This window comes from Vicia villosa, unplaced genomic scaffold (assembly GCF_029867415.1).
Source record: "Vicia villosa cultivar HV-30 ecotype Madison, WI unplaced genomic scaffold, Vvil1.0 ctg.000637F_1_1, whole genome shotgun sequence".
Lineage (NCBI taxonomy): Eukaryota > Viridiplantae > Streptophyta > Magnoliopsida > Fabales > Fabaceae > Vicia > Vicia villosa.
Genome location: NW_026705286.1, coordinates 842067 through 853897, shown reverse-complemented (window position 1 = coordinate 853897; position 11831 = coordinate 842067). Strand labels below are relative to the sequence as shown.

Below are 11831 nucleotides of genomic sequence, written 5' to 3'. Positions count from 1 at the left end.
TAACAGTGTAAAATTATTTTACACTGTCATCTAATAGAAAACTAATAAAAGTATGATTTATTTTGATACAAGGTTGTGATTGGTTGACAGTATAAAATTATTTTACATTTTATATTTAATATTTAATATTTTATAAGATAAGTTAAATTATAATAAAAATAACATTAAATAAATAAATAAAATTTATTTGGGTTATCACACGTCTAAGGCCCAGTCTCATTATACCAACTCCAACTAATTCACAATGAAAGAAAGGGAGAAACGCAAAACCTAATGGCATGAACAAACAAACTAAGTCACGAACGATTTAATTAAATCGGGTTGCTGTGTGACGCCGTTCGTGTTGCCGCAAGTCGTATTGATGTGATTCTGTCATCGATTGTGTTGTTGAGTGCTGCAGGAACGAACACCAATTTTGAGCACCCCTTTGGAGTAACATCGCCACCACCCCTTTTCGGAAGAATCCTCTCTGGTAACTATCTATATTTTATTCTCTATTCTTTCATTTAAATTTCTCTCTCTGTTCTGAGTTCTTCATTTGTTTTATTTCCACATTTTATTGAACAAATCCATTGTGTGAGATCCGCCGAGGCCATATCTGCTTTTTGTGACAATTTGATTAAAAATCCTAAATTCCTATATTTGGATTTAAAAACTTATAACCTTTGTTGTCTTGCTTCATTGATATAAAATATTGTATAAGTATAAAATTATTCAACTACTTTGTTTGCATGAGAACATAAATGATGTTTAATTTTTCCTTCTGATATGGATGGAAAATCATTTGTTGTTTGTGGGACTTATTGAGAGACACAGAGGATCATGTTCTTGCAGCGGAAATATCTCATTTCTTGAGCTACCTGTTTGGAAATACCCTATGCATTTTGATAGTTCCTACTTTGCTCTGTCATAGAATCATGTCTGTACTTGGTAAATATTTTTAAAATTTAGTTAAAATGCAATCTAACTTAGAAATTCTATTATAGTGCCTTTTACAATTGATGCTTTCAATATTTTGCTTTTAAATTAGTGTTAGGGCCATACTTGACAATATTTGTTTTCAGGTCGGTATAACCGTAGGATCATATTAATATGATCTTAGTTCTCCAACACCATTCCAATCTTCAGAAGCATTTGATCTCAATCATGTGGTCAAGTTAAGCATTCAATTTCTTCATTCTCTAAAGCCAAGGAACTTGTGGAAACTTGGAAAACTTCAATTGGACGAGGTTTTTACCATGCTCAATATTTATTTATTTTATGTAAAATGGTATAATTAGATACACTAGTTTTGTTTTGCATAGTTTCAATATCTTACCTATGAAGAGAATTAAATTTTGGATGGAATTGTGTTTAGGCTAAATCTATTATGCATAGGTACGGGTATGGTACCTGATAAAGGACATGCTCAATGTGCATGTTTTTATTTGAATAAGTTAATTTCACTTGAGTTAACTATAAAAATAATAATGTGAATCAGTTTGGTAAGTACTTTAGGTGCAGGATGATTTACAATGATATTGTATTAGTGTTGGACACTTAAATCTAGACTGCAAGAGACAATTTTATACGTCAAAGAATATTATATTTAGTGTATGTATTAATTAATCTTGTATCATAATATTTTCATAACCTCTAATTTCTTTTTTGAATTCGTTTTGATGATACTCATTTTTTTCTTCGCATGTATAAATAAATTTATAACTTATTGGATTTGGGTCAACTGTCGTGAAGACAAAGAATTGCAGGACCTGCAATTGAAACACTGGCGGGCTGCAGCAATGGAAAAATATACATGTAAGTATTAACAATATAAAAAGCTTGGTTTATTGTTTCTAATTCTATTTGCTTCATGAGCTTAGTTTGTTGCTATAAGTTGATAAAAGTACATGGAATGTTGCGGATTCCAATTTGCAACACTATAATATCTAGTGTTGTTATACATTTATTAATTAAAATAATTTAACAAGACAAAATGAAGTCTTGTATATATATTCATTAATTAACATATTAATGAACAAATAATTTTATAAGAGCCATGTGATTTATAGGGCTCTAGAACAAAAAAAATAAAACTATTTTGTCTTAAGCATGCATGATGATGACACCCGTGGACATTTGGTCAATGACCTAGCAGAACTTTTTAACTTATTCTAAAATCTAGAGTTTACCTTAAGGAGAAGTCTAATTTATATTTTAAAGATACATGTTGTATTTTAAATATTTTCCTGTAGTTTGTATAATTGACTTCAATGTTCCTTTTTTATGAGTCAGTGGAAATTCTGTCCCTTAATTTATAATCTTTTGTTGAAATAGAAAGAACATTTTCCAAACCAATTAGAATTATCTCTTAAATTGATTTAGTTTGTTGAGAACAATTTTCATTTTCTTATGCAATCAGGTATCAATGAAGATGAAAGAAGACGGAAGTGGAAGTGACGAACTTCAAGAGGACGACGTAGGTTATGAATATCGAGAGGACGACATAGGTGATGAACATCAAGAGGACGACATAGGTGATGAAGAGGATAATGAAAATTGCGATGAGTTCGACAAACTTAAATGAGTTGGATGATGTTGTTTTAGGCTTAAAATTGCGATGAGTTCGACATATGTACTTTGTCATTTTGCTAGACTTATATCTCTAAGTATTTAACGTATAGAATTAAATAATTTTATACATTTTGTGTCTATTGTGTGTATTCAAACTAATGTTTGAAGATTTTATTAACATAACTTTTGTGGTACATATAATTTATATTTGGTGCAATTATTTTTTGAATTATTTATTTTATGAAAAATATCATAAAAAATGTTCCTTATAACTTATATAAATATTTACCAACTGTTCTAGCTATTTCTCTTTTAGGGAACAATTGTTAATTATCATTAGATATGACAACATTTGAAAACTGTCCCCATAGAGTGTTATGATCTATCAATTTTAGGGGACAATTTTTGGTCGTTGCAATTTTTAACAACACCTTAAAAATGTCGCCTAAGATGCCACGAAAAACGTCCCCTTTTCCTATAGTTTAGGGGACGGTTTACGAAAGTGTGCCCAAAAAGTGAAGAAAAACGTCCCCTTAGATAATAGGCAACGCTCGCACAGAGGACGCCTAAAAAACGTCCCTTATTCTTTTAGGCAACATTTTTCTCAATTCTGGCAACACTTTCCAGTTGTTGTCAAAGAGGAAAAATGTTGTAGTTAGAGTCTCAATGATCATGTTTCTTTTAAAAATCAATTTATTATTTATCACCATAAACTACTAGAAGTTAAAAACATGTTGAGTTAGTCATCGAGTTTGGATTAGTGCTTATTTTATTTTTCTCGCAATATTATGCTTTTGTTATAAAGAAATATATATTTTTTATTTCTAAATATTGTATTAAACAATTGAACTAAATTCGTCGAAATAATGCGTCACGGATGCCATTAATCTTGGGGAATGACTTGTATTCTTCAATTATAAACTTTGAAGAATTTAAATAAACATCATTAATAGTTAAAGTTAATAATTTCCAATAAATGAAATTATGTATATGTTAAACTATTATTGTAATTATAGGATTCTTAGTTTTTTTTTTTATTATAGGGAGGGCAGATTATTAGTCACTTTGTATACAAGAATTATGTTTTTTTATTTAAATTTTAATAATATCAAATTCAAAACATGTGGGATAATGTGTTGTAAGTTGAAAAATAAGAATTAAATATGACAAGTCAACATTGTAAATATAATACATCTATTTTTTTTACCTAAATTGATTTAATAAATTATAATAATATTTAAATAAATTCATTAAAAGTTTTACAAATGTTTAAAATTAAAATAGCATTGATATATATATATATATATATATATATATATATATATATATATATATATATATATATATATATATATATATATATGTGACTTTTTTAATATTTTAACTAAAAACTGAATCGTTTTTACTATGAAATAATTATTTTTGAATAAAGTGATACTTCACCATGAAATTCAATTTTTAGTAAAAGCATAAATTTTATATTTTTATGTTATTCTTAAGCCTTTGAGCTCACAAAAGAAGGATCTCTCATATTTTAGAGTTTAAGAGGAACGAAAAAAAGTTAAAGTCCCAAAGTTGTTTAGTCCCAAACAATTTATATGTAGAAGAATTTAATTTTTATAATAGAATATATGATAAATTCTTTTAGGAAATTGTTGGAAAAATCAAACTCATAAATTTAATTTATACACTGAATAATAAATCTTTCCCAATTTTATTAGATTATTCAATTATTAATTTTTAATCCTTATTAAATGGATATATAATTGAGGGTTCTAGAAAAGTTATAAGCATAGTAAATCATTAAATTCTATAGATATATATATATATATATATATATATATATATATATATATATATATATATATATATTAAAAATTCTATAGGTAAGTGAGTTGTATTTAATTAATTATGACTCATAAAATATTGTATAATATATATATATATATATATATATATATATATATATATATATATATATATATATATCATTCCTTAACTAACAAAATTAAGTGAATCTTTAATATTTTTTTATAATATAAAAATGATAAATTTATCTAAATGTTATTAAGACATGTTTATGTCAATTTTAAAATCCAAAAAAAAAAAAATATGCTATTTAATATTTAAGAAGTTACTATTGATTAACTAATACATTGTTGAGTCATACAAGAGTCACCCTTATCTAAATTGTTATATATTCTAAAACATTTCATTGCTTATTTGTGCCTATAAAAAGCTTTCAAAGAATTATAATGTACTTCATTATTATGGGTGTCCCAATAAATGTTATCTTTCCTTATATATAATATCTCTTTTTAATTTGCTCTCAAATCACCACCTTTTATCCCTTTTTCCAAGCTTTACATTCATACATGTCTTCTTAATTTTTTTCATTAATTTTTAGCAGAATTTATTTCCCCTTTTATAAACATGGCTTTTTTTCTGAGGGTTAGCTATCATAGTATCTTTAACTTAATACTAACTTAACATCTTCTTATTTATATCTTTTAAGGTTCATGAATAATTTTTTGTTTTATTTTGAATTTTACAAAGTTAAAATCAAGTATTTCATCTCAATAGAACTTTGTTATTTATTAACTTTAGTTTTAAAAATACTTCATCTTTAGGAGATATATGGTTTTATCGCATTTATATTGTTACAACATGTGATCATTCCTCTTAGTATTACTAAGCAAAGAAAAACGATATTTAATACGATTTAAGTGGATTATAAATCCCTAAAGAAAATGACTTTTTGTGAAATTCATTTTTAAAATATAACTTTTAAGATGGATGGCTGCATTTTTTGCGCTAACTTGAATGATCTCCCGTATCGAGAATTCGGGTGCAATCTTTGATTTTAGGGCCCTAAATGAAGAGGAAATCTAAACCAAGAAACTGAAGAAGAGAATCATTTTTTTTCAAAATAAGATTAAATAAAACATAGTTTCCTTGAAGATGACCCAAAATTACGGCTTGCGCTTGAGTTTTCACCATGCATACAAAAAATTATTATGAAGTAGCTGCATTTAGAGTCTCAATGATCATGTTTCTTTTAAAAATCAATTTATTATTTATCACCATAAACTACTAGAAGTTAAAAACATGTTGAGTTAGTCATCGAGTTTGGATTAGTGCTTATTTTATTTTTCTCGCAATATTATGCTTTTGTTATAAAGAAATATATATTTTTTATTTCTAAATATTGTATTAAACAATTGAACTAAATTCGTCGAAATAATGCGTCACGGATGCCATTAATCTTGGGGAATGACTTGTATTCTTCAATTATAAACTTTGAAGAATTTAAATAAACATCATTAATAGTTAAAGTTAATAATTTCCAATAAATGAAATTATGTATATGTTAAACTATTATTGTAATTATAGGATTCTTAGTTTTTTTTTTTATTATAGGGAGGGCAGATTATTAGTCACTTTGTATACAAGAATTATGTTTTTTTATTTAAATTTTAATAATATCAAATTCAAAACATGTGGGATAATGTGTTGTAAGTTGAAAAATAAGAATTAAATATGACAAGTCAACATTGTAAATATAATACATCTATTTTTTTTACCTAAATTGATTTAATAAATTATAATAATATTTAAATAAATTCATTAAAAATTTTACAAATGTTTAAAATTAAAATAGCATTGATATATATATATATATATATATATATATATATATATGTGACTTTTTTAATATTTTAACTAAAAACTGAATCGTTTTTACTATGAAATAATTATTTTTGAATAAAGTGATACTTCACCATGAAATTCAATTTTTAGTAAAAGCATAAATTTTATATTTTTATGTTATTCTTAAGCCTTTGAGCTCACAAAAGAAGGATCTCTCATATTTTAGAGTTTAAGAGGAACGAAAAAAAGTTAAAGTCCCAAAGTTGTTTAGTCCCAAACAATTTATATGTAGAAGAATTTAATTTTTATAATAGAATATATGATAAATTCTTTTAGGAAATTGTTGGAAAAATCAAACTCATAAATTTAATTTATACACTGAATAATAAATCTTTCCCAATTTTATTAGATTATTCAATTATTAATTTTTAATCCTTATTAAATGGATATATAATTGAGGGTTCTAGAAAAGTTATAAGCATAGTAAATCATTAAATTCTATAGATATATATATATATATATATTAAAAATTCTATAGGTAAGTGAGTTGTATTTAATTAATTATGACTCATAAAATATTGTATAATATATATATATATATATATATATATATATATATATATATATATATATCATTCCTTAACTAACAAAATTAAGTGAATCTTTAATATTTTTTTATAATATAAAAATGATAAATTTATCTAAATGTTATTAAGACATGTTTATGTCAATTTTAAAATCCAAAAAAAAAAAATATGCTATTTAATATTTAAGAAGTTACTATTGATTAACTCATACATTGTTGAGTCATACAAGAGTCACCCTTATCTAAATTGTTATATATTCTAAAACATTTCATTGCTTATTTGTGCCTATAAAAAGCTTTCAAAGAATTATAATGTACTTCATTATTATGGGTGTCCCAATAAATGTTATCTTTCCTTATATATAATATCTCTTTTTAATTTGCTCTCAAATCACCACCTTTTATCCCTTTTTCCAAGCTTTACATTCATACATGTCTTCTTAATTTTTTTCATTAATTTTTAGCAGAATTTATTTCCCCTTTTATAAACATGGCTTTTTTTCTGAGGGTTAGCTATCATAGTATCTTTAACTTAATACTAACTTAACATCTTCTTATTTATATCTTTTAAGGTTCATGAATAATTTTTTGTTTTATTTTGAATTTTACAAAGTTAAAATCAAGTATTTCATCTCAATAGAACTTTGCTATTTATTAACTTTAGTTTTAAAAATACTTCATCTTTAGGAGATATATGGTTTTATCGCATTTATATTGTTACAACATGTGATCATTCCTCTTAGTATTACTAAGCAAAGAAAAACGATATTTAATACGATTTAAGTGGATTATAAATCCCTAAAGAAAATGACTTTTTGTGAAATTCATTTTTAAAATATAACTTTTAAGATGGATGGCTGCATTTTTTGCGCTAACTTGAATGATCTCCCGTATCGAGAATTCGGGTGCAATCTTTGATTTTAGGGCCCTAAATGAAGAGGAAATCTAAACCAAGAAATTGAAGAAGAGAATCATTTTTTTTCAAAATAAGATTAAATAAAACAAAGTTTCCTTGAAGATGCCCCAAAATTACGGCTTGCGCTTGAGTTTTCACCATGCATACAAAAAATTATTATGAAGTAGCTGCATTTAGAGTCTCAATGATCATGTTTCTTTTAAAAATCAATTTATTATTTATCACCATAAACTACTAGAAGTTAAAAACGTGTTGAGTTAGTCATCGAGTTTGGATTAGTGCTTATTTTATTTTTCTCGCAATATTATGCTTTTGTTATAAAGAAATATATATTTTTTATTTCTAAATATTGTATTAAACAATTGAACTAAATTCGTCGAAATAATGCGTCACGGATGCCATTAATCTTGGGGAATGACTTGTATTCTTCAATTATAAACTTTGAAGAATTTAAATAAACATCATTAATAGTTAAAGTTAATAATTTCCAATAAATGAAATTATGTATATGTTAAACTATTATTGTAATTATAGGATTCTTAGTTTTTTTTTTTTATTATAGGGAGGGCAGATTATTAGTCACTTTGTATACAAGAATTATGTTTTTTTATTTAAATTTTAATAATATCAAATTCAAAACATGTGGGATAATGTGTTGTAAGTTGAAAAATAAGAATTAAATATGACAAGTCAACATTGTAAATATAATACATCTATTTTTTTTACCTAAATTGATTTAATAAATTATAATAATATTTAAATAAATTCATTAAAAATTTTACAAATGTTTAAAATTAAAATAGCATTGATATATATTTATATTTATATATATATATATATATATATGTGTGTGTGTGTGTGACTTTTTTAATATTTTAACTAAAAACTGAATCGTTTTTACTATGAAATAATTATTTTTGAATAAAGTGATAATTCACCATGAATTTCAATTTTTAGTAAAAGCATAAATTTTATATTTTTATGTTATTCTTAAGCCTTTGAGCTCACAAAAGAAGGATCTCTCATATTTTAGAGTTTAAGAGGAACGAAAAAAAGTTAAAGTCCCAAAGTTGTTTAGTCCCAAACAATTTATATGTAGAAGAATTTAATTTTTATAATAGAATATATGATAAATTCTTTTAGGAAATTGTTGGAAAAATCAAACTCATAAATTTAATTTATACACTGAATAATAAATCTTTCCCAATTTTATTAGATTATTCAATTATTAATTTTTAATCCTTATTAAATGGATATATAATTGAGGGTTCTAGAAAAGTTATAAGCATAGTAAATCATTAAATTCTATAGATATATCTATATATATATATATATATATATATATATATATATATATATATATATATATATATTAAAAATTCTATAGGTAAGTGAGTTGTATTTACTTAATTATTACTCATAAAATATTGTATAATATATATATATATATATATATATATATATATATATATATATATATATATATATATATATATATATATATATATATATATATATATATATATATATATATATATATATATATATATATATATATATATATATCATTCCTTAACTAACAAAATTAAGTGAATCTTTAATATTTTTTTATAATATAAAAATGATAAATTTTTCTAAATGTTATTAAGACATGTTTATGTCAATTTTAAAATCCAAAAAAAAAAAATGCTATTTAATATTTAAGAAGTTACTATTGATTAACTCATACATTGTTGAGTCATACAAGAGTCACCCTTATCTAAATTGTTATATATTCTAAAACATTTCATTGCTTATTTGTGCCTATAAAAAGCTTTCAAAGAATTATAATGTACTTCATTATTATGGGTGTCCCAATAAATGTTATCTTTCCTTATATATAATATCTCTTTTTAATTTGCTCTCAAATCACCACCTTTTATCCCTTTTTCCAAGCTTTACATTCATACATGTCTTCTTAATTTTTTTCATTAATTTTTAGCAGAATTTATTTCCCCTTTTATAAACATGGCTTTTTTTCTGAGGGTTAGCTATCATAGTATCTTTAACTTAATACTAACTTAACATCTTCTTATTTATATCTTTTAAGGTTCATGAATAATTTTTTGTTTTATTTTGAATTTTACAAAGTTAAAATCAAGTATTTCATCTCAATAGAACTTTGTTATTTATTAACTTTAGTTTTAAAAATACTTCATCTTTAGGAGATATATGGTTTTGTCGCATTTATATTGTTACAACATGTGATCATTCCTCTTAGTATTACTAAGCAAAGAAAAACGATATTTAATACGATTTAAGTGGATTATAAATCCCTAAAGAAAATGACTTTTTGTGAAATTCATTTTTAAAATATAACTTTTAAGATGGATGGCTGCATTTTTTGCGCCAACTTGAATGATCTCCCGTATCGAGAATTCGGGTGCAATCTTTGATTTTAGGGCCCTAAATGAAGAGGAAATCTAAACCAAGAAATTGAAGAAGAGAATCATTTTTTTTCAAAATAAGATTAAATAAAACAAAGTTTCCTTGAAGATGCCCCAAAATTACGGCTTGCGCTTGAGTTTTCACCATGCATACAAAAAATTATTATGAAGTAGCTGCATTTAGAGTCTCAATGATCATGTTTCTTTTAAAAATCATTTTATTATTTATCACCATAAACTACTAGAAGTTAAAAACGTGTTGAGTTAGTCATCGAGTTTGGATTAGTGCTTATTTTATTTTTCTCGCAATATTATGCTTTTGTTATAAAGAAATATATATTTTTTATTTCTAAATATTGTATTAAACAATTGAACTAAATTCGTCGAAATAATGCGTCACGGATGCCATTAATCTTGGGGAATGACTTGTATTCTTCAATTATAAACTTTGAAGAATTTAAATAAACATCATTAATAGTTAAAGTTAATAATTTCCAATAAATGAAATTATGTATATGTTAAACTATTATTGTAATTATAGGATTCTTAGTTTTTTTTTTATTATAGGGAGGGCAGATTATTAGTCACTTTGTATACAAGAATTATGTTTTTTTATTTAAATTTTAATAATATCAAATTCAAAACATGTGGGATAATGTGTTGTAAGTTGAAAAATAAGAATTAAATATGACATGTCAACATTGTAAATATAATACATCTATTTTTTTTACCTAAATTGATTTAATAAATTATAATAATATTTAAATAAATTCATTAAAAATTTTACAAATGTTTAAAATTAAAATAGCATTGATATATATATATATATATATATATATATATATGTGTGACTTTTTTAATATTTTATCTAAAAACTGAATCGTTTTTACTATGAAATAATTATTTTTGAATAAAGTGATACTTCACCATGAAATTCAATTTTTAGTAAAAGTATAAATTTTATATTTTTATGTTATTCTTAAGCCTTTGAGCTCACAAAAGAAGGATCTCTCATATTTTAGAGTTTAAGAGGAACGAAAAAAAGTTAAAGTCCCAAAGTTGTTTAGTCCCAAACAATTTATATGTAGAAGAATTTAATTTTTATAATAGAATATATGATAAATTCTTTTAGGAAATTGTTGGAAAAATCAAACTCATAAATTTAATTTATACACTGAATAATAAATCTTTCCCAATTTTATTAGATTATTCCATTATTAATTTTTAATCCTTATTAAATGGATATATATTTGAGGGTTCTAGAAAAGTTATAAGCATAGTAAATCATTAAATTCTATAGATATATCTATATATATATATATATATATATATATATATATATATATATATATATATATATATATATATATATATATATATATATATATATATATATATATATATTAAAAATTCTATAGGTAAGTGAGTTGTATTTACTTAATTATTACTCATAAAATATTGTATAATATATATATATATATATATATATATATATATATATATATATATATATATATATATATATATATATATATATATATATATATATATATATATATCATTCCTTAACTAACAAAATTAAGTGAATGTTTAATATTTTTTTATAATATAAAAATGATAAATTTATCTAAATGTTATTAAGACATGTTTATGTCAATTTTAAAATCCAAAAAAAAAATGCTATTTAATATTTAAGAAG

At 23.3% G+C, this 11831-nt stretch overlaps 1 long non-coding RNA gene across 1 annotated transcript; it reads left to right on the top strand.

Annotated features, from left to right (window-relative positions):
- Positions 1 to 258: 258 nt before the first annotated feature.
- LOC131630053 (uncharacterized) lies at positions 259 to 2747 on the top strand. The gene is made up of 4 exons (XR_009292201.1): positions 259 to 472; positions 1065 to 1229; positions 1735 to 1797; positions 2402 to 2747. It is a non-coding gene; the product is annotated as an uncharacterized LOC131630053 (long non-coding RNA).
- Positions 2748 to 11831: the final 9084 nt, after the last annotated feature.